The sequence below is a fragment of the Schistocerca nitens genome, chromosome 2 (assembly GCF_023898315.1).
Source record: "Schistocerca nitens isolate TAMUIC-IGC-003100 chromosome 2, iqSchNite1.1, whole genome shotgun sequence".
Taxonomy (NCBI): domain Eukaryota; kingdom Metazoa; phylum Arthropoda; class Insecta; order Orthoptera; family Acrididae; genus Schistocerca; species Schistocerca nitens.
In genome coordinates this window covers 47,161,298-47,184,001 of record NC_064615.1, presented here as the reverse complement: position 1 = coordinate 47,184,001, position 22,704 = coordinate 47,161,298, and the positions used below count along the sequence as shown (strand labels likewise).

Below are 22,704 nucleotides of genomic sequence, written 5' to 3'. Positions count from 1 at the left end.
AAAGTAAACTGGAATCGTGAAAGGCGCAATATTCTCAGGGCCCACAATGGACAAGCTGGTTGTTATAACCGTAATCGGCGAGCCGTCATGGGTAAGCTGGGAGGTCAGGTGTATGTCCGTAATTTTCCTGGGAGGGAGGTGCTTGTTGGCACCCTTGGTAAGTTTACTCCCCATTTTCTGGGTCCGTGCATGATTATGCGGAGGTTAGGCCCAGTTAAACTTCTGTTTAAGGACAACCGTACCGGTAAGCAATACCTTATTCAAATTAAGTTTGTTTAGGTCGCTACTTGGGCCTCCTAACACACCCTCGGGGTTTCTCCGTGAGAGGGGGAGGTTGAGCCGTGATGCTGCTCGAGTTGTAGGTTTCCACCCTCTGTTGTAGGCCAGACCGCATCCTTTAGTTGGCATGGTTGCGGTCGTTTGTCTTCTTCTCGTTTTGACTGGCGCCACTCGTTACGCAAGCGTTCCCTGTCCGCTAGTGGCGCCAGCGGCGGTTATCGATATGTAGTAACTGATGCCCTATCTTTGGGACGACGTCGTTGTTTTTCCGTGTCGTGTGAGTGTGGCAGTTCAGTTAGGGAGTCAGGAGGAGCCAGGTCTGCGCAGTGTGAGAACACGCCGGGACCACTGGCGGCGCGCATGGACTGCCAGATGGAAGGACTGTGATCACGAGGGTGCACGACATCATCGTAAACCAGATCCTGCAGGCTTTAAGATGAGAGAAACCTCCACCATTGTGACATCTCGCCATTCTCCAGTGACTTGTGTTCATGTTGCTGCTCGTAGTGTCGCTGAGGTGAAGAGCAGCGTGGTGGAGTGCTTGGGGAAGGTGGATCTGATTAGCTTTCCTCGACTTCTTATTACTTCAATGCGTTCAGCTTGTTAAGTTCAACCAGCGGCACTTTTCCTGCCTGCTGAAAGCTAACGCCCCAGTTACCTGCCCTGGTGGTTAGTGTATGTAACGGCAGTGTACGTTTCCCCGCCATGCCACTGCTGTCCGGTAAGCCGTATCGGTTTGACAGCTTTCTTGATTGTAGGCCGTTTGTGATTCTTTTACTCTAGTGGTAGTGATTCCCTTCTCGTTCCAGGCGCTCTAAGCACAGTATACTTGGGGCGTACTGCAGTCCACCGGTTCCGGCTTTGGCGTGTAGTTTCCATTCTTGCATTTGGTTTACTGGACGTCAGGTAGCTTCAGCAAGATTGTCATTAGTCACTCGTTAGACTGCCACTAGTATGAGCTACGATCTTGTGAAGTGAATGCAACTCTTGGCTGCCTACCTCATCGCTCGCGAAAGTGTTTGTTGCCAGACCTACTCAGAGGTCGATTCCTCGAACACCGTCTGTGACTGGTCCTTGTATTACATTACTGTATTATTTATCACGATACCTTGTAATGCCTACATTAAAAGTTATGTATATCTAGTTAATAGTTCCAGTCGCCTTCTGGAATAAATTTAGCAGTGTAATGTTGTGTTACAAGGTTACCTTCATCTTATTTCACCCATTTGCTGGTCAGCTGCATGTTTCTTTTCATTAACCTTTGCTTGTGTTTGCTGTTTTACAGCAGGTTTCTAAATTTTTAATATAATTGCCGTTCCTGACATGAAAGTCCTTCAGCAGTGACTGTGGTCATTTGCTTTGAAAAAATAATTCGATATTTGTGTTTTAGCAGTAATCCATAAAACCTTATTTACTGCCATTCCTGGCGTCTGATACCTTCTGCTGAGTTTGTGGCCATTTACGTTTTAATATTTCAATACCTTTAAGTTGTAATTGCAGCGAATTATGAAAACATTCTTCATTTATTGCCATTATTGGCTTGTAAGGCCTTCAGCCATGGTCACAGTGGCTTGTTTTAACATCATCTGTATCTGTATTTTACGGTGATTTTTAAATTGTAACGCACTGAAAACAGTATTCTTTACACACTTGTTTATTCTTTCATTAATAAAAAAAATGGTTCAAATGGCTCTGAGCACTATGGGACTCAACTGCTGAGGTCATTAGTCCCCTAGAACTTAGAACTAGGTAAACCTAACTAACCGAAGGACATCACAAACATCCATGCCCAAGGCAGGATTCGAACCTGCGACCGTAGCGGTCTTGCGGTTCCAGACTGCAGCGCCTTTAACCGCACGGCCACTTCTTTCATTAATAACGTGTGATATTTTTTATTTATTGTTAAGTCTGGGATAACTGTTTTAAAAATACATTGTGTGTAACTGTAAAAGGCAACCAATAGAAACTGATTACGGTCCCGTCCACAATCATAACCGAATCCTGCCTTCCCTTGACTATCAGCTTTCATAAGCATTTTTTCGTTTTGTTTTGGAAAAATAATGAAATAATCAACTCGAATCTTTTTGTACATTATTCATAGATTCCTCTTCAACTTTATTTGATTTTTTTTTAAGAAATACATTCATCACTGATACTCCCATCCGAGGAGTTACAGATTAAAGTTACTTTGGTCAAAGTGAAGTGTGTCCATGTTGGAAGTCCTGCATTTTGCAAATCTTATTCTGTGGGGTATTGCTCACAGACTAATAGCACAGTGTTTTTATTTTCAAAAAATAATAAAATGACGGGCGTTCCAGACAATGACGTTGGTGTGTCATGTCTTTCTGCTCACTTTTTTCCAGTAACTAAGTAATAAATGAGAATAAGAAATTAGCTTATTACTCTTTGCCTACATACCCAAGGAACAGTTCAGCCAGATTTCAGAAAGGTATCTTTACTAGTGAGCCCATAACCCATTCCCTCAGCGTAAGAGACGAGAGTGGCTGGGTCCTCCGATCCAGTTGAACCGGTCATTGACTGGAGGTGCTTATGTTCAACTACATGTAGTCCGTTTGCACCCATTTATGGGCATCATGTTTCCAGTCAATTATAGAATTTTTGTGGACGACAATGCCCCAAGTCACCGGGACACAGTTCTTCCCGATTGGTTTGAAGAACATTCTGGACAGTCCGGCCACCCGGATCGCCCGACATGATTCCCAACGAACGTGTAACATAATCTAGAGGTCAGTTCACGCACAAAATCGTGCACCGGCAACACTCTCACAGTTACGGACGCCTATAGAGGCAGCATGGCTTAATATTGTTGCAGTGGAATTCCAACGACGTTTTAAGACCATGCCACTACACAGTGCTGCACTACACTGGCGAAACGGAGGTCTACACGATACTTGGAGGTATCTCATGCCTTTTGTCTTTTGTCTCCAACTATTTCGCTCTAGCGTGCAGTATTTCGATGGACGGCTGCGATGTGATCGACGAGTGCTGCTTGTAGCGATAGTCTTAGTGAAGCTCGTAGTCTGAACGGATTTACGGGGGCACTAGCTCAATCGTTCAGATACTTCAAAGAAGAATTGAGACATCAACCCAGCAAGACATCAGGAAATATGCTTTGTACCAGTCGTTCCGGGAACAAGTAAGTATAGTAGCATCCTAGTGTTTAACAAGACAGTAAATAAGATTTCATACATACAAACATCTCGTTGTTTACTAAAAAAGAAGCCGGAGCTCAGCTTACAGCTCGTATACACGACAGTGGTAACACACGCTTACAGAGCAGGCTACAGTGGGTAGCGCGTTACTAACTCAATTACGCTTATATAGCCTCGAGTCGCTTCAACGACAATTTTTATACACTCCTGGAAACGGAAAAAAGAACACATTGACACCGGTGTGTCAGACCCACCATACTTGCTCCGGACACTGCGAGAGGGCTGTACAAGCAATGATCACACGCACGGCACAGCGGACACACCAGGAACCGCGGTGTTGGCCGTCGAATGGCGCTAGCTGCGCAGCATTTGTGCACCGCCGCCGTCAGTGTCAGCCAGTTTGCCGTGGCATACGGAGCTCCATCGCAGTCTTTAACACTGGTAGCATGCCGCGACAGCGTGGACGTGAACCGTATGTGCAGTTGACGGACTTTGAGCGAGGGCGTATAGTGGGCATGCGGGAGGCCGGGTGGACGTACCGCCGAATTGCTCAACACGTGGGGCGGGAGGTCTCCACAGTACATCGATGTTGTCGCCAGTGGTCGGCGGAAGGTGCGCGTGCCCGTCGACCTGGGACCGGACCGCAGCGACGCACGGATGCACGCCAAGGCCGTAGGATCCTACGCAGTGCCGTAGGGGACCGCACCGCCACTTCCCAGCAAATTAGGGACACTGTTGCTCCTGGGGTATCGGCGAGGACCATTCGCAACCGTCTCCATGAAGCTGGGCTACGGTCCCGCACACCGTTAGGCCGTCTTCCGCTCACGCCCCAACATCGTGCAGCCCGCCTCCAGTGGTGTCGCGACAGGCGTGAATGGAGGGACGAATGGAGACGTGTCGTCTTCAGCGATGAGAGTCGCTTCTGCCTTGGTGCCAATGATGGTCGTATGCGTGTTTGGCGCCGTGCAGGTGAGCGCCACAATCAGGACTGCATACGACCGAGGCACACAGGGCCAACACCCGGCATCATGGTGTGGGGAGCGATCTCCTACACTGGCCGTACACCACTGGTGATCGTCGAGGGGACACTGAATAGTGCACGGTGCATCCAAACCGTCATCGAACCCATCGTTCTACCATTCCTAGACCGGCAAGGGACCTTGCTGTTCCAACAGGACAATGCACGTCCGCATGTATCCCGTGCCACCCAACGTGCTCTAGAAGGTGTAAGTCAACTACCCTGGCCAGCAAGATCTCCGGATCTGTCCCCCATTGAGCATGTTTGGGACTGGATGAAGCGTCGTCTCACGCGGTCTGCACGTCCAGCACGAACGCTGGTCCAACTGAGGCGCCAGGTGGAAATGGCATGGCAAGCCGTTCCACAGGACTACATCCAGCATCTCTACGATCGTCTCCATGGGAGAATAGCAGCCTGCATTGCTGCGAAAGGTACACTGTACTAGTGCCGACATTGTGCATGCTCTGTTGCCTGTGTCTATGTGCCTGTGGTTCTGTCAGTGTGATCATGTGATGTATCTGACCCCAGGAATGTGTCAATAAAGTTTCCCCTTCCTGGGACAATGAATTCACGGTATTCTTATTTCAATTTCGAGGAGTGTATTTTCGTTTGCTTATTTTATATGCTGTCTCTAAGATGTTTTTATATGTTTTCTGCGTAGCATTATCAAAGTGTACAACTTTCGAAATAGGCTAACCACTCGCGCAGTTCTTTTATGAGGTGGAACGGCAATTTTTTCTCTCAGAAACATGCCGCGGCCACATATTGTGGCTGACAACACGCAGTTTCGTGGTTACTTCGATTTAGTGTGTGTATGAGTACGATAAAATGTATTACCAAGGGCCGGCCGCTGTGACCGAGCGTTTCTAGGCGCTTCAGTCAATAGCCGCGCGACTGCTACGGACGAAGGTTCGAATCATGCCTCGGGCATGGATGTGTGTGATGTCCTTAGGCTAGTTAGGTTTAAGTAGTTCTAAGTTCTAGGGGACTGATGACCTCAGATGTTAAGTCCCATAGTGCTCAGAGAGCAGGCGTGGTATCGCTCAAAACTGTTAAATACGGCACAAAGCTGGGACACAATATTGCCGCTCAGCGCCTCCGAGCGCTATTATACCAGTATAGCTTTTCTTATCTGACAGCAAAGGTGCGCTTCTCTCGAGAGGTGGAGATTACCGTCTACACGAGACGTGTAATATCTCAGAGCGCGACTATCTGAGATGTTGCCCCACTCTCGGTCCCCACCGGCGAGCTGACTCTCGACGCTGTTTACACTACACTCATTACTCGCAAAAGCTCACCGATAGTAAAAAAACTCTCACGTGTATATCTAGCTTTCAATCAATTAGTGCCAACTCGTCTTAATATGAAATGCACTACATTAAACTATGACGTACTGCAATGTGCACGCCACAGCCACCACAGAGCGATGTGTATTCACTCCGAAGCAAGACGCCATGGGTACGTGCCTATATCCTATAGACAGACGCTTGAGTAAAACGTCATCATGCAAATGTGACCGGAAGGAGGAGCGTCACAGATGGGTAGTTAGTTTCACAGCATGTACCTTGTTGTCCATCACAATCAGCAACTTCTTCTGGCTCCTGAAGAAACGTGCCGCTCTTCATTTGATATCCTCTAACTCCCCTGTTAAAGATATCTGATGGTGGTCCCACACTGAGAATCAGTAACGAAGAATCGGTCAAACGAGTCTTTTATACGTCTCTTCTTTGATGACATATCGTTTGATCTCAACTTGCCATCTGCTTTTCCTACTACTACCTGTACTCATATTCAGTTTTAATAGCTTTTCTCCGGACGAACACTGCTGGATATTTTATTGTTATTAACTGTTGCCACTCACTTGTCACCAGTAATGTAATCAAACAGTAACAAGTCTTTCCCGATATTTACGCGCAATTAGTTACACGTATTTACGCTTAGGGTCAACTGCCAATCTCAATCACCGACAAGTCTTCCAGCATTGGGCACCTGTTTCCTTGGGTTGCAACTTCCCTGCGAGCAACTACATAATCTGCGAATGGCAGCAGCTTCCGACGTTACCAAGCAACTCTCTGATGTACAGGGCCGGGCTGAAAAGTAACAATTCCGAATTGTTTGAAAATTCTTTGTTGTTGTTGTTGTGGTGTTCAGTCCAGAGACTGGTTTAAGCAACTCTCCATGCTACGCTATCTTGTGCAAGCCTCTTCATCTCCGAGTACCTACTGTATCCTACCTCCTTCTGAATAAGCTTGGTGTATTCATCTCTTGATCTCCCTCTACGATTTTTACCCTCCAGGCTTACCTCCAGTACTAAATTGGTGATCCCTTGATGCATCAGAACTTGTCCTACCAATCTATTCCTTCTTCTAGTCAAGTTGTACCACAAACTCCTCTTCTCTCCAATTCTATTCAATACCTCTTCATTAGTTATGTGGTCTACCCACCTAATCTTCAGTATTCTTCTGTAGCACCACATTCGAAAAGCTTCTACTCTCTTCTTGACTAAACCGTTATCGACCATATATAACATCCATACAGACACTTAAATCTACACTCGATGTTAACAAATTTGTCTTTTTCAGAAACGCTTTCCTTGGCATAGCCAGCCTACATTTTATATCATCTCTACTTCGACCATCCTCGGTTATTTTGCTGCCCAAATTCCAAAACTCATGTACTGCTTTAAGTGCCTCATTTTTAAACTAATTCTCTCAGCATCACCTGATTTAATTCGACTACATTCCATTATCATCGTTTTGCTTTTTTTAATGTTCATCTTATGTCTTCTTTTCAAGACATTGTCCATTCCGTTCAACTGTTCTTCCAAGTCCTTTGCAGTCTGTGACAGTATTATAATGTAATCGAACTGATAGTTCGGTAATTCTCACACCAGTTATCACCTGATTTTTTGGTAACTGGAATTATTATATTCTTCTTCAAGTCTAATGGTATTTCACCTGTCTCATACAACTTGCCCAACAGATGGAAGAGTTTGGCTGGGGATTGCTCTCCCAAGGTTATCAGTAGTGCTAACGGAATGTTGTCTACTCCTGGGTCTTTTTTCTACTTGGGTCTCTTAATGCTCTGTCAAGTTCGTCACGAAATCTCATATCCCTCATCTCATCTTCATCTACGTCCTCTTGCATTGCAAAATATTGTCCTCAAGTACATCGCTCTTGTGTGTACCGTCCACATACTCCTTCCACCTTTCTGCTTTCCCTTCTTTGCTTAGGACTGGTTTACCATGTGAGCTCTTGATATTCATACAGGTGGTTCTCTTTTCTCCAAAGATCTCTCTAATTTTTCTGTAGGCGGCATCTATCTTACCCCTAATTATATATGCTTCTACATTCTTACAATTGTCCTCTAGCCATTCCCGCTTAGCCCTTTTGCACTTCCTGTCGCTCTCATTTTTTGAGAGGTTTGTATTTCTTTTCGCTTCACTCATTTACCACATTTTTAAATTTTCGCCTTTCATCAATTACATTCAATATCTCTTGTGTTACCCAAGGATTTCTACTAGCCCTCGACTTTTTACCTACTTGATCCTATGCTGCCTTCACTACCTCAGTTCTCAGAGCTACCCATTTTTCCTCTACTCTATTTCTTTCCCCTGTTCTTGTCAACTGTTCCCTAATGCTCTTTCTGAAATTCTCAAAAACATCTGGTTCCTTCGGTTTATTTAGGTCCCATTCCTACCTTTCTGCAGTCTCTTCTGTTTTAACCTATAGTTCATAACCAATAAAGTGTGGTCAGAACTCACACCTGCCTATGTTATTGTCTTACAGTTTAAAACGAGGTTCGTAAATCTCTGTCTTACCCCTATATAATCGATATGAAACCTTCCGGTGTCTCTAGATCTCTTCCACATGTGAAACCTTCTTTCATGATTCAATTGTTAGCTATTATTAAGTTATGCTCTGCGGAAAATTCTACCAGGCGGCTTCCTCTCTCAATCCTGACCTCCAGTCCATACTCACCTACTACTTTCCTTCTCTTCCTTTTCCTACAATCGAATTTCAGTCCTCCATGACTACTAAATTTTCATCTTCCTTAACCATCTGAATAATTTCTTTTATCGCATCATACATTTCTTCAATCTCTTCATCATCTGCAGAGCTAGTTGGTATATAAACTTGTACTACTGTGGTGTAGGCTTGGGCTTTGTGACTATCTTGACTACAATAATGCGTTCACTATTCTGTTTGTAGTAGCCTATCCGCGTTCCTACTTTTTATTCATTGTTAAACATACTCCTATATTATCATTATTTGATTTTGTATTTATAACCGTGTATTCATCTGACCAGAAGTCTTGTTCCTCCTGCCACTGAACTTCACTAGTCTCCACTATATCTAACTTTAAACTATCCATTTCCCGTTTTAACTTCTCTAACCTACCTGCCCGATTAAGAGATGTGACATTCCAAAGTTTTGTTTCTTCTGATAACGACGTCTCCAGAGCAGTCCCCGCCCGGAGATCCGAATAGGGTCTATTTTACCTCCGGAATATTTTACCCAAGAGGACGCCATCATCATTTAACCATACAGTAAAGCTGCATGCCCTCGGGAAAAATTACGGCTGTAGTTTCCCCTTGCTTTCAGCCGTTCGCAGTACCAGCACAGCAAGGCCGTTTTGGTTAACGTTACAAGGCCAGGTCAGACAATTATTCAGAGTGTTTCCCCTGCAACTGCTGAAAAGGCTATTAAAGCATTTAAATAAAACAAACGTTAATAATATTCTACAACTTTATTCATTATGTCTACATATTTATTTCTCAACATAGTCACCCTGGTCACGGATACATTTCTCCCAACGAGGGACCAGTTTGTTGATACCGCCACTGTCGCATGTTTGACACTGTTGACGGAGCCGCAACTTCACCTCTGGTAGCACCGCTTTACCGCTGTCGAGGTGAGGTCCTCGAAAGTGGTGGTTAAATTCTGCTACCAGATGAAAATCGGATGGGGTCAAGTCGAGAGTGTATGGAGATGATCGATGAGAGTGGGTCCAAGGCTTCGAACCGTTGCAGATGTCGCAGCGCTCGTGTGTGGTGTGCTGAAGGCGAGGGTGCCCCATGAGCTGACGAACTCTTCGAATTCTAAACTCGATTAGACAAGCTGTTTCTCGCCCAGCGACGTAGCTCCCTTACTTACCGCCATATTACACGCAACAGTTCGGAGGGCTCCAAATATGTACACATAAAGAATAAAGATGCACAATGTTAATAACGTTTGTTTTATTTAAAACGTTTTAAGAGTTTTCACATAAAAAACATTCGGAGGCACTACTTTTCAGCACACCCTCGTATATCGTGAATAGTCATCGTCTAAACGCTCGCATCGAGAATTCTCGAAGTTACTTCTTTGTCTGAGGATTTCACCATCTTATGCAAAGCGTGTTGAGTTCCATCTGCACGCAAGTCCTGAAGGTCGTTCGATATTCCACGTTCTCCTATTATGTTCATTAAATGATAGTGCGGCATCGTGTCGAATGCCATCCGGAAGTCAAAGAACATGCCATCAGGCTGTGCACTGTTATCTGTTACGCTTAGTATGTCAAGGACGAACAGAGAGAACTGAGCACCACGAAATTTCTGCTAACACAATCTATGTTATGACCTAGAAAGGAAATTTCACTTACTCCGAATAGATCATTAAATAAATGTTTCCAAAACTTTTGGTTTATCTTCCGTAGTTTTATTTACCGTTGAAGATGGGCGTCTGGCGTGACAACGGTCCAGGTTTTTTCTCAATAAATAACTTTTGTGCAATCCTTCTAGATTTCTGAATCACAACTACACTACTGGCTATCAAAATTGCTACACCAAGAAGAAATTCAGATGATAAACGGGTATTCATTCGAAAAATATGGTGCATTCGAGTAAACAGAGATGAAGATGGCTCAGTGTCAGGAATTCAAGGTGGAATGCAAGCGATATTTAAAGCTGTCGCTCCTGATGCAGTGTGGACTCCCCGCATGATACGAGGCTCTCGCCGCTAAAGAACTTAGACCAGTCCTTCACGAAGTGCTGCGAACGGATATACACTACTGGCCATTAAAATTGCAAAACCAAGAAGAAATGCAGATGATAAACGGGTATTCATTGGACAAATATATTATACTGGAACTGACATGCGATTACATTTTCACGCAATTTAGGTGCATAGATCCTGAGAAATCAGTACCCAGCACAACCTCCTCTGGTCGTAATAACGGCCTTGATACGCCTGGGCATTGAGTCAAACAGAGCTTGGATGGCGTGTACAGGTACAGCTGCCCAAGCAGCTTCGATACGATACCACCATTCATCAAGAGTAGTGACTGGCGTATTGTGAAGAGCCAGTTGCTCGGCCACCATTGATCAGACGTTTTAAATGGGTGATAAATCTGGAGAATGTGCTGGCCAGAGCAGCAGTCGAACATGCAGTCGTGCATTATCCTGCTGAAACGTAGGGTTTCGCAGGGATCGAACGAAGGGTAGAGCCACGGGTTGCAACAGATTCTGAAATGTAACGTCCACTGTTCAAAGTGCTGTCAATGCGAACAAGAGGTGACCGAGACGTGTAACCAGTGGCATCCCATATCATGACGCCGGGTGATACGCCAGTACGGCGATGACGAATACACGCTTCCATTGTGCGTTCACCGCGATGCGACCATCAAGATGCTGTAAACAGAACCTGGATTCATCCGAAAGAATTACGTTTTGCCATTCGTGTACCCAGGTTCGTCGTCGAGTACACGATCGCAGGCGCTCCTGTCTGTGATGCAGCGTCAAGGGTAACCGCAGCCATGGTCTCCGAGCTGTTAGTCCAAGCTACTGCAAACGTCGTCGAACTCTTCGTGCAGATGGTTGTTGTCTTGCAAACGCCCCCATCTGTTGACTCGGGGATCGAGACATGGCTGCACGATCCGTTACAGCCATGCGGATAAGATGTCTGTCATCTCGACTGCTAGTGATACGAGGCCGTTGGGATCCAGCACGGCGTTCCGTATTACCCTCCTGAACCCACCGATTCCATATTCTGCTAACAGTCATTGGATCTCGACCAACGTGAGCAGCAATATCGCCATACGATAAACCGCAATCGCGATAGGCTACAATCCGACCTTTATCAAAGTCGGAAACGTAATGGTACGCATTTATCCTTCTTACACGAGGCATCACAACAACGTTTCACCAGGCAACGCCGGTCAACTGCTGTCTGTGTATGAGAAATCGGTTGGAAACTTTCCTCATGTCAGCACGTTGTAGGTGTCGCTACCGCCAGAGGTGGTTGTTCTGGGTACTGATTTCTCAAGATCTATGCACCCAAATTACGTGAAAATGTAATCACATGTCAGTTCTAGTACAATATATTTGTCCAATGAATACCCGTTTATCATCTGCATTTCTTCTTGGTACAGTAATTTTAATGGCCAGTAGTGTAAATAGTAAGTCGCACGCCAGACCATAGCTTTATGGCTCGTGGTCTCGCGGTAGCGTTCTCGCTTCCCGAGCACGGGGTCCCGGGTTCGATTCCCGGCGGGGTCAGGGATTTTCTCTGCCTCGTGATGGCTGGGTGTTGTGTGTTGTCCTTAGGTTAGTTAGGTTTAAGTAGTTCTAAGTTCTAGGGGACTGATTACCATAGATGTTAAGTCCCATAGTGCTCAGAGCCATTTGAACCATAGCTTTATGTGTAGGTCGAGTGTTTCTAGAACGCAGACAGGATGGCTGCATTCGCTCAACTGGCCTCCTAACCAACACAGGGCCATCACTGGCACCGTGGGAGAACCAGCTTTCATCAGAAAACACAACCGACCTCGAACCTACCCTACAATGAGCTCTCGCAGGTCGCAAATGGCGTAGGTTTCGAGTCAGTGGAATGCACGCCACAGGGCGTTCGGCTCGAAGCTGTTCTTCAAGTACCTGATTTATGTCAGTTCATCGTGTCACTGAGATGCCAACTGCTGCTCATGTTGCTGCTGCAGGCGCAGTAGTATGCGCCACAACCATACGCCGAACCACGATGTCCTTCCCTCTCAGGAGTACCACGTGGCCGTTCGAAGTCCGGTCTTCTTGCGACCACCGCCAACGTCAACTTTGTACAGTGGCTACATTCCTGCCAAGCCTCTCTGCATTATCGCTGGAGGAACACCCAGCTTCTCTTCGCCCTATTACACTCCCTCGTGCAAACTGAATGACGTGTTGACAAATGCCGCCTTTGTAGCCTTAAGGGGGGGGGGGGGGGTGACGTCAAACGAGCCGACTTGGAGCAGGAGAGTGTAATATTAGTATCTGTTTCGATAGCTTAAATGAACTTACCTTCGATAATCTAACCATGCAGGCTCATGGAACCCATACAATTTGTGTAAAAATTTCTTTGATCTTCGCTGAGTAGCGCAGAATACGAATTGTTCATAAATTGTATCGATAGAGATATTTTGTGTTTCTTATTTTTTGACAGCTGAAGAATTGTAATCCTCTTCTGTTACCACAGTCCTGATATATTTTTTTAAAGACGGTGGACGCGTATATGGCGCAGTCCGCAATCACTAATTTGTTATTATAAAATATTACTGTTGTTCAGTGCCATGTAAGAATTTATGTGTGCATCAAAGATGAAATAACATTGAAACTGCACGGAGCCTATTGTTAGCAATACTAAGGTAATTAAATTGGTTATTGTGCTCTCAAATGCTGTAGTGTCTGCTCATTGCTTAAAGTATTTCTGTGCTATCCATCTCCTATTAATGGCAACAGAAATAACGGTGTTTTTATAGTTTTCAAACAGCTACCAGGGACCGACTGCATGTCGGCAAACGTCATAGTTAAGGCAGAAGGCGCATTGCTATTTACCTTGTTTGTGATTTAAATCCAATTTCTTTTAACGTGTGGTGTAGCATAGCAAAGAAAATTTCCAGCTCTGTCTGGTCCCTTAGGTTTCTCTGTTCGTAGTTGCTATGTCTCATGTCCTGTCGTCATCGACCATGATCACGACACAAAGAAATTAGGTGGCAATGCGAACTCTGTTCTTAATCTTGAAAACGCTACGCCTTCTGCAAACGATTTCAGGTGACATATAAGCTATCACATACAGTACTTAATTTTTTTTGTAAAGTCTTTGCTCTTGCCGCCATGAAGTGGTGCAAAACTCACAACAGATTTCTGAATCTTCACAAGAGAATAATAATTTAATCAAAATATAAATATTAAAAAAACTCCACAAGAGGCAGCAGAGGACATTTTAATTTCCACTGTCTATACTTTTATAAATAAATTCATAAAACTTTGTCATCGTGTCCAGGAAGGATTCAGGATTCACACCCATAGCAGTGGAAGTTCAAAAACATTACAAAACAATTTTTTTACATGTGAAATTTCATCATTTTTTCGCTTACTATTGGCTGCATTTACTGCTGTAGGTACACTTCTCTTCATAAGTAAATGAGGTTCTTCGATGAATTTTGCACAGCATAGAACCCCTACTTACAGGTGTACGAAACTCTAGAATTTACTTCATTTATGAAGAAGTGAATGAGCCGTTACATTTTAAACTTCATGTTTACAAAAAAACTAAAATCTCAGTTTTTAGCTAAGTTTTTAGTACATTTGACTAACATCAACTCAACACGTTGCATCTCAAAGGTATCTAATACTCGCGACCGTTACAGTGGCTATTTAAAACATGTCTGATTTGCATCGTTATAGCGGCGCTACTAACGCCACACTTATGCCACCGGCACGAAACTGAATAGACGTCATCTTTCAGACGTAGAAACATGCCGACCAACTTAAGTTTATGCCGCGTAACTCCTTCATGGTATTGCGACTTTTTCCTTCGGTGTAGCTGATACTACTGTAGTAACTGTTGAACGATGTGTATAATCATTCACTGAGAATAATCTTAGTCAGGTACTTTAGATGTTCCCTGCATCATGGTCTAAGATAACTTAAACAGAATAGTCACTAAGAACGAACTATTAGCTTTAAATTATACACGAACGAACGTGACATCCACTGGTATTTACTTAGGAGATCAAACGAAGCGTAACTTAGGATGAGGCTGCAAGCCCGGGCGCAGCACCGATGGATCTGAATATTTCAGAAGGGCTGGATATTATAGATTGGAAAAGCCAAGCGCGATAAGCATGTTACGCAGTAAACAGAGTATTATCAAAAATTTGCGGATGAAACACAAGTTGCATCAGACAAGAAGCTTAAGTTGTTATTTCCAAGCGCAAGCTATTTGTTTGTTTGATTATCAGTACCTTACATTACACGTTAGTATGTGACCAAGTAGTTATCTCATAAGCAGTATTAAAGTCATATAACAAGGTAATAATAGATACGAATGCATGATTCCACTCACCTTGGCACAATTCCTTTTCCCTCTTAGAAACCCTGTAGTTGTTGTGAAATATCACGAGCTTTTTCCTGAAGCCGTATTATAGGCAATAAAAATGTCAGCCGTAGCACCTACACCACGAGCACTTGCATGTGCCGTTCCTGCACTAACGAGTACTTACTGTTTATCTGTGATAACGTGTCTGCCCTCCAGCCCATGATTAAAGAAATTGAGCCATGTTTATTTCTGCGATAGTGATGTGATTCCGCGTCTGTAGGTATCTGCTTCTAACCTTTGTGAGGAAATTTCATCGTTAGTATTTGGTCTGGAAGGGAAGCAATATGGTGTTATATCGTTCGTCATTGACCACTGTCAAATACCAATTACCCAGTGTCTCGGGAGCTTAGAGCCACATTGCCACATTAAAACCTGTGGCCCTCTTGGTACTAAAAGAGGAGCTGACTATGAGCTGTCATAGATTTTCACCTGAAAAACTCTTACATAACATTACAGTGAACAAGTACTCCACTCAATCATTGACACAGACGAAAGACCATGTCTTTCCGGGTGCTTACTCCGTTTTGGGATCGGACACACACCTATCCTGAATTCTGCAACTATTACATTTATGTGACCGAATGTCATTCCTGTTACTCCATCTACTGAAAGCTAAAAGGGAGATTAGTGTATGCCAACTCCCTAGTTATCGCGAAAACTGTTCTGTTTTCAGTTGTCAACGTCCGGCAGCTGTGGCCGAGCGGTTCTAGGCGCTTCAGTCTGGGCCGGCCCGAGTGGCCGAGCGGTTCTAGGCGCTACAGTCTGGAACCGCGCGACCGCTACGGTCGCAGGTTCGAATCCTGCCTCGGGCATGTATGTGTGTGATGTCCTTAGGTTAGTTAGGTTTATGTAGTTCTAAGTTCTATGGGACTGATGACCTGAGAAGTTAAGTCCCATAGTGCTCAGAGCCATTTGAATCGCTTCAGTCTGGAACCGCGCGACCGCTACTGTCGCAGATTCTAATCCTTCCTCGGGCATGGATGTGGGTGATGTCCTTAGGTTAGCTAAGTTTAAGTAGTTCTAAGTTATAGGGGACTGATAACCTCAGATATGAAGTCCCATAGCGCTCAGAGCCATTTGAACCATTTTCAGTTGTCATCACTTTCCGAGGTGCAAATAGATTTTCTGTGATGAGTTTGAAAGACCACCTAATAGTCACACTGACAGTAGCCTATATACCAGACAAGCGCATGTATTCAATTTAAGCCAGCATCTCCTTCCTATCCTCCATGTTTCTCTACAATGTTAAATCACGTACTTGATTCACTGCGCGAATAACTAGGCCGGTTTGACGGAATATGTATTACAATATGCTATTTGCCTTGTAACGAATGTGATTTTCCGTTAAGAAATGATCTTTCCAGAGATGCTTCTAGAAGGTAAAACAACGTTTCCCGTATCTTGCTCTGTTCTCAAATTCCAGTTGTTAGTCGAAATGATCTACTGCTGAAAGCCTTTATACTGTGGTCTTCAGGAAGGAAACCTCCCTTAACTATGACAAATCTGTAAAGTTACAGGCGGTCCGTCATACCACCTACGATCGGATCGATTCCAAAACTCTGATCAATTTGAAGCAGTAATCTTGCTACATATTTAAACTCGAATGTTACAGTTAGTCAGTCAAAACACCTTAGAACGAATCGATATTGAAAGGGTGACGAATTCGAAGCAGTAATCTTGCTGCATCATTACACTTGAGTGCTACAATCCCCAGCTGAAACTCAGTTGCTCTCGTTGAAATTTCATATAACGAATATTTAGACTATCTTCTAGTGTTCACTTAAAGAGGAAGCTCTTCGCTTCATTACTACAGTGACATGTTAACAATAGCCTTATTAGAAATGAATATGTGAATCTTAAGGGAAGTTGGAAGGCCCTGTCCAGAAAATGTTAAATTTAGTGACTCGGCTTCCCTGTATTTCAGGAACCATTGTAGCCATTGACATGAAACTTTTGCAGGAAACTAAACTGTATGTTCTGAGTCAACTGAAATACAATAATTGAATTTCTGCTAATGCTTTCGGAAATACAATTTTTTAATTACAAGGTTAAAATTTTGTTTACTTTTTTGTACGTTATCCCAAATAATTTTAATTATACATAACATTATGTTCTTCTTTTAGTTCAGTAGATTCAGGAAATGTGTGTCATTACTCCCTGAAAATTTAAATACTCTACTGAGGTGGTTTCTGAGATTTAGGGAAAAATGCAACAGGAAACGTAAATTTTCAGGAACGGCTTTTAAGTTTCAAAAGACTGTAACTCACTTAATATAAACTTAATTGTTTTTTATTTTTAATCACTCAGAAGCACCCTGCACCATACTGTATACCAACCTCTTGATATTTTTCTAAGTCTTTTTCTTCTTTTCTTCTTTCGTTAGTGCAAACTGTATTACATACTCTGCTTTATCAATGCGAACCTTGTCCATCCGTTCAAGTTCTCTGATGCAGTTTGCTCCAGGATTAATTCCTATATGCTGTATCACTTTCACCCTACCAGTCTTGCCATAATTAAAAGCAATATCAGCGTCACTGACCCCTACTTTAGTGTCTTCATTCCAACAAAACATTTTTTGGTAAGCGAGTCCATATAAGTTTACTGAACGACTCATTGGGATTTTGAGTCTGACCATGCAGACACTTCTTCAGTAATTCAGGATTTGCCAGGTCTCCGTAAATAGGTTTTATGATATCCATGACTGCTGCTGGGATGTTTATGGCTGTATGAACTATTACAGTACTGGGCACTGCAGTAATTGCACCATGAATCAGGTTCAGAAGGCAAGGCAAAGGTGGTGTACTGGTATTTCATCAGTTGACCTGTCTGTGGAAGAAGGTAGCCCATACTGCCAGCTCCATTTTCAACAAATCCTCAGTATTATCTCTAATAGACATCCCATAATACTGCTGTAGCTCACAATCATTTTCTCTGTCAGCCTGCCACTTATGAATGTACCATTAGATTCTTGTCTCGCAAACTTTGTTTCAATTTCCTCAACCTGGTGCCCATCCTCTTCTCGACATGGCCAATACATTCGAGTTTTGTGGTAATCTTCTCACCATAAGGCTGGCCGGCTAATAAACTGTTATATACTTTTGAGTCTCCATCATCGATGAACGTAATATAACACACTCTTCTTTCGTTCACAGATCGACTAAACATTTCAATAGCTGCAGAAGCCTCCATACCACCGTTTGTTCCTTCATAATTTCTGTTACAGATACATATCTTGATTCCCTGATTTACACACTTATAACAATGTTTGGTTAAAATCTGGAAATCTATTACCTTTCAGAATCCACACTACTCACTGTAGCAACAAAATTCTTAGAACTGTAGTCGCACTTCTGACAAGTGGCAGTGCCATCAAAAGCTATTGTTATGTCAGTCATACCATCATTCATTTCAACAGCTTCATTTGCGGCACCCTTCATTGACTCAAATGCAACAGATTCCACAGCAGCTCCAATAAATCCTGCATACTTGTCGATTTTACAAGGTGGACGTGCCATATTTATCACGGCACACATTGTTTCTGCTGCAGTGTGTCCTTTGCCAATAGGTCTCAATAAACAAAACCACCTAGCATTTACTTCAAAATAATTATATTTACACTTACCAGAATTCCAAAACGAGTGAGTATATTTCCAACTGGCCCAATTAATGATAAGTTTCCTGGCTAATCCATCCAACTGGCCCTCCACATATTTTGCAACACACACATTCACCTAACACCCCTGTTAGGATGTGTAAATCTATCAGAAAATAACCTAACCCACCATTTACATCACTTTGCTTTGAGAAAAATGTGTATCACAAGGTTTTATTTTAATCTTCGAAGCACTAATGGGCGTTTCTCTAGATACTGACACGTTTGCCTGTATTTCATTGTCTGTAACTTCACATGCCACATGTTGAACACAATGTTCCCTTTGAAACTTCCTGGCAGATTAAAACTGTGTGCCCGACCGAGACTCGAACTCGGGACCTTTGCCTTTCGAGGGCTAGTGCTCTACCAACTGAGCTACCGAAGCACGACTCACGCCCGGTACTCACAGCTTTACTTCTGCCAGTACCTCGTCTCCTACCTTCCAAACTTTACAGAAGGCAAAGGTCCCGAGTTCGAGTCTCGGTCGGGCACACAGTTTTAATCTGCCAGGAAGTTTCATATCAGCGCACACTCCGCTGCAGAGTAAAATTCTCATTCTGAATGTTCCCTTTATTCGAAAATCTGTTACCATTTAACATACGTTCCTCAAAACCACTTCGTTTTGGCGTCATAATCTACTTTTTGAGGCATTTACCAATCTATTCGTCACTTTTCCTCGGAACAACGTTAGCACTTCGACATGAAACGCGTGTTTATACTATGAATACTATGAAACGATGTTGTTGTTTGTTGCGGTCTTAAGTCCAGAGACTGGTTTGATACAGCTCTGCATGCTACTCTATCATGTGCAAACTTCTTCATCCCCCAGTACCTACTGCAACCTACATCCTTCTGAATCTGTCTAGTGTATTCATCTGTTGGTCTTCCTCTACGATTTGTACCTTCCACACTGCCCTCCAGTACTAAAGTTGTGATCCCTTGATGCCTCAGAACATGTCCTACCAACCTACCCCTTCTTCTAGTCAAGTTGTGCCACAAAATGCTCTTCTCCCCAATTCTACTCAGTACCTCCTCGTTAGTTATGTGATCTACCGATCTAATTTTCAGCATTCTTCTCTAGCACCACATTTCGAAAGCTGCTATTCACTTCTCGCCTAAACTACTTATCGTCCATGTTTCACTTCCATACATGGCTACACGCCATACAAATACTTTCAGAAAAAACTTCCTGATATTTAAATCAAGTTTCTCTTCTTCAGAAACACTTTCCTTCCCATTGCAAGTCTACACTTTGTATCCTCTCTACTTCGACCATCATCAGTTACTTTGCTCCCCAAATGGTACAACTCATTTACTGCTTTAAGTGTCTCATTTTCTAATCTAATTCCCTCAGCATTACCTGGTTTAATTCGTCTGCTTTCCTTTATCCTCCTTTTGGTTTTATTGATGTTCATCTTATATCCTCCTTTCAAGACACTGTAAATTCCGTTCAACTGCTCTTCCAGGTCCTTTGCTGTCTCTGACAGAATTACAAAGTCATCGGAAAACCTCAAAGTTTTTATTTCTTCTTCATGGATTTTAATTACTACTCCCAATTTTTCTTTTGTTTCCTTTGCTGCTTGCTAAATATACAGATTGAATAACATCGGGGAGAGGCTACAACCCTTTCTCACCCTCTTCCCACCCACTGCTTCGCTTTCATGTCCCTCGACTCTTATAACTGCCATCTGGTTTCTGTTCAAATTGTAAATAGCCATTCTCTCCCTGTATTTAACCTCCCCAACCTTCAGAATTTGAAAGAGAGTTTTCCAGTCAACATTATCAAAAGCTTGCTGTAAGTCTACAAATGCTAGAAGCGTAGGTCTGCCTTCACTTAATCTAATGGTAGTTACACAACGTTCTTCCACTCTTCAATCGTCCAGTGTTTGCGCTCATTACACAAAACGAGGCGTCGTTTAGCATTTACCGGCGTAATGTGTGGCATCCGCTCGACCATGAGATCCTAGTTTTCTCACGTCCCGCCTAACTGTCATAGCACTTGCAGTGGATCCTGATGCAGTTTGGAAATCCTGTTTGATATTCTGGATAGATGTCTATTAGACATTACGACCCTCTTCAACTATCGGCGGTCTCTGTCAGTGAACAGACAAGATCGTCCCGTATGCATTTGTGCTGTATGTGTCCCTTCACGTTTCCACTTCACTATCACATCGGAAGCATTGGACCTAGAGATGTTTAGAAGTGTGTAAATCTCGCGTACAGACGTATGACACAAGTGATACCCAATCACCTGACCATGTTCGAAGTCCGTGAGTTCTGAGGAGCGCCCCATTCTGCTCCCGCACGATGTCTAATGACTACTGAGGTCGCTAATTTGGAGTACCTAGCAGTAAGTGGTAGCACAATGCACCTAATACGAAAACCGTATCTTTTTGGGGGTGTCTGGATACTTTTGATCACATATTGTATCTCACTCAATCTTTGTTGTAATTAACTGAAATGTGATTGTCAAAGGCCTACCTGTTTCGAAGGTATTTGCGTCAGTAAGGTAGTAACAGGTAGTGACACATGATGGTATATGGGCCCTACCCTATCGCCCTGCGTCCCTCCACCCTAGACTGGTATTCACAGAGTGTGGTTGCAAGGGGTGAATTTTACCGTTTCTCTGGTCGTTTGTGATTCCCTGTTATCATTTCCTTAGTGCTTAAGGATCTCTTATTGTCTCTCGAGCATTGTATTAATTTATTCCGTTGTGCGCAGGGAGCTAGCTTGCTATAGATCGAAGGGGCTGCCCCGCAATCGGACATCTAAAGAAGGAGCACTTTCAGTATGAATCTAGAATTCGGGAGCTTAGCACCTAGGGTAGTGTTCCACAGCTGGCGGCCGGGTTGTGTGCTGTGTGTTTCGGCGAGCACCATTGGGGAGGTACATGTTGCTCTCGATAATGCTTCCGAGGCGTTGGATGATGTGCAGTGGAACCTGTCCTCTCTGCAGGACAGTCAACCGACTGTTAGGCAAATTTATAAGATTCAGGCCTATCTAGATCATTTGGGGAACTGTTTGAGGGACTTTACCTCCTTGCGACTTAGCCAGCCTGAAGTTACCAGGGTTGGGTGGCTGAGTGATCGAGTGAGGGATTTGCAGGTCCTGCCGGCCGCTGTGGCCGAGCGGTTCTGGGCGCCTCAGCCAGGAACCGCGTGACCACTACGGTCTGAGGTTCGAATCCTGCCTCGGACATGGATGTGTGTGGTGTCCTTAGGTTAGTTAGGTTCAAGTAGTTCTACGTTCTAGGGGACTGATGACCTCAGATGTTAAGTCCCATAGTGCTCAGAGCCATTTGAACCAGATGACCGACGCGAGTGCCTCTCGCCATTTGAACCATTTGCAGGTCCAAGCTGCGTCCTTAAGCTTGGACAGTCAGGAAGCGGGAGCAGAAACCCCCCCCCCTTCCCCCCCAAATCAGTTCTGTGATCGGCCGACCGGGTCCCAAAGATTAGGCAGCCCTCCCGCTGAGCATTTCGCTAGACTACCCAACAAAATTATGTGCCTACTTAACGGTATTTCAGATACCTTGGGCCGTGTTCAGCAGTTTTTGTGGCTGTCATTGCTATTGATGAATAAATTGACAGATATGTGAGGGCTCGAAGACTTCGTAAGTAATAGAACCCATATGTTTTCCTGGACGGCGAGTGCTCATCAGAGACAAGGGTGTCATCAGGAGTGCCCCAGGGAAGTGTGATAGGACCGCTCTGGTTCCTTGTATACGTAAATGGTTTGGCGGAAAGGGTGGGCAGCAGTCTGCTGTAGTTTGCCGATGATGCCGTGGTGTACGGTAAGGCGTTGAAGATGAGTGTCTGTAGGAAGATACAAGACGTCTTCGAGAAAATTTCTAGTTGATGTGGTGAATGGCAGCTAGCCCTAAATATGGAAACATGCAGTTTAATGCTGATGAGTAGGAAGAACAAAACTGCAATGTTCGGATATAGTACTACCAGTGTCCATTCTGACACAGTCAAGTTATAACACTACACTGCATCGCGTATTGTATTAACATACAATGTGTATTACCAGATATGGTCTTACGATGCAGTAAATGTTAACCTCTGTGAGGATTTAAGTGAAATTGACCGTGAGTTACCTAATGGGTTTGGCTTATCGAACCTGAATTCAGTACTACAGAAGAAACCTGAAAGCTAAAGATTGAAATTTGAAAAATGTTTTAAGTAACCAAGT

The 22,704-nt window shown here is 43.8% G+C and overlaps 1 non-coding gene across 1 annotated transcript; it reads right to left on the bottom strand.

The window, feature by feature from the left end:
- Positions 1–18,821: 18,821 nt before the first annotated feature.
- Trnas-cga (transfer RNA serine (anticodon CGA)) lies at positions 18,822–18,896 on the bottom strand. Its single transcript has one exon. It is a non-coding gene; the product is annotated as a tRNA-Ser (tRNA).
- Between the last annotated feature and the right edge of the window lie 3,808 nt (positions 18,897–22,704).